Here is a 1733-nt window from a genome sequence, read left to right on the forward strand (position 1 = left end):
AGTCAACCACGCCTACCTAAAACGGCTCATTCTAACACGCTCCCACATGTCTACATCACGATGTGGGAAGATTTGCATAATGCCGCCCAAATGTTCACGCAAAGAAAGAAGGCGTAACTTTGATTCTCGCTGTAGTATTCTTGTTGCTGCCGCCGCCATGTCGTGAAGACGCTGTGTGTTTCGTTGTGAAAGCGGAACTACTTTGTTTGGCCATCCAAAAGAGGACGATATCTGCTTTGTCATGCCTAGAGCTGATCCGTGCTGGTCGCTGAGCAAAATACATCAACTTCGCGCTATGGATCGCCAGATCGGCTTTCAACGTGGATGAAGTGGAGTCCAGCTCGGGGTCGTCACATGTGGTTGCCGCAAGCCCGGAAAATAATGTGTTTTTTGAACCTTAAACCGCATAAACACATTTCATTACACCAAATACACAAAATAATGTTATTTTTAACAACATCATATGACCCCTTTAAAATGTAAGCCGGACTATTTTATATTCTATTCGGGAAACCTGTTTGAAAACAGTTGTTTTTGCTCCATTTGGTTATGCTAGTGAGGCAGAAATTAGGTAGCTACCTGAATAAAGGTGTTGCCACATCTGCCATTGTTCTACGATATTGGTGGCAAAATCCTGTAATTTTAATACAAATCTGTGATCGGGAGTTTCACATGAGGGTGAAAAAGTTGCCCACACATATTGTGAGTGCAGTGAATTAACCTGACCAGTTTGAAACCATTGCGGAATCTGTGTGAATAAATATTACACCCTCACATGAAGTTCCTGATCCCATTTATTCCTATTGAAATGATGATTGAAAACACATTTTATAACAGCTTGGTACTGAGCTTTGTTACCATCACAACAATGAATGTTTTAATGGAACTGCACTTGCTAAGTATTAACGTTTGCACAGAGAATGTTTTTGGCCTTGCTTTAGGCTCCAGCTCTTATAAAAATGCTTTTTAAAGCTAAAAATGAAAGATGATGACTTGTTTTCATGTGGGATTTATACTGGACTCTTTAAAGGTGAAGACGAATGTGTAACTCATGGTGTGGTGGCACCTGGAGAAAAGACAATTCTTTCCTTTACCCTTGATTTAATAGCATTTGCTAAATAACACACTAAGAGATTTCTGCTGCTTTTCTTTATGTGAGTGAAAAAGGCTGAACTATGGGTCTGTGTGTGCATTTGCTTCTACAGTATATGTGTTTGTGTGTGTGTGTGTGTGTGTGAGAGAGAAAGAGAGAGAGACCCAGGGGGCCTTACACAAGTAGATGAGAGGGTAAAAAGACAATACCCCTAGACACACTAGATCAGTCAGCCTCAGATAACACTAACAATAGAGGCCGACTAATGAGAGATATCTGCTGCTCACCTCAGCATGCGTGAGACACACACACACACACACTCCATAATGAGTACTTCTATTATTCACCTTTCATTGTAATGCACAACAAAAATATAAAATCGTACACTGAACACACACAGAAATAAAGTGATATTAGGCTGTGCTTCGAGCTCTCTGCAATTGTAGTGTGTTTAAGAGAGCCATGTGTCTGCTGTCCAAACGCGTGCTCATCACAGTCAACGTCTGCTGCCCGCAGACATGCAAACACACACAGTGTCATTCCCACCGATTGTACTGAATGCTGCCACACACACACACACACACACACACACACACACACACACACACACACACACACGCACACACACACACACACACAC

At 41.9% G+C, this 1733-nt stretch overlaps 1 protein-coding gene across 1 annotated transcript in view; it reads right to left on the reverse strand.

Annotated features, from left to right (window-relative positions):
- Positions 1-1733, reverse strand: part of LOC107728164 (Down syndrome cell adhesion molecule-like protein 1 homolog) — a 138465-nt gene that overhangs the window by 14490 nt on the left and 122242 nt on the right. The window lies entirely within an intron of this gene.

This window comes from Sinocyclocheilus rhinocerous, unplaced genomic scaffold (assembly GCF_001515625.1).
Source record: "Sinocyclocheilus rhinocerous isolate Xijiao unplaced genomic scaffold, SAMN03320098_v1.1 scaffold2834, whole genome shotgun sequence".
Classification (NCBI taxonomy): domain Eukaryota; kingdom Metazoa; phylum Chordata; class Actinopteri; order Cypriniformes; family Cyprinidae; genus Sinocyclocheilus; species Sinocyclocheilus rhinocerous.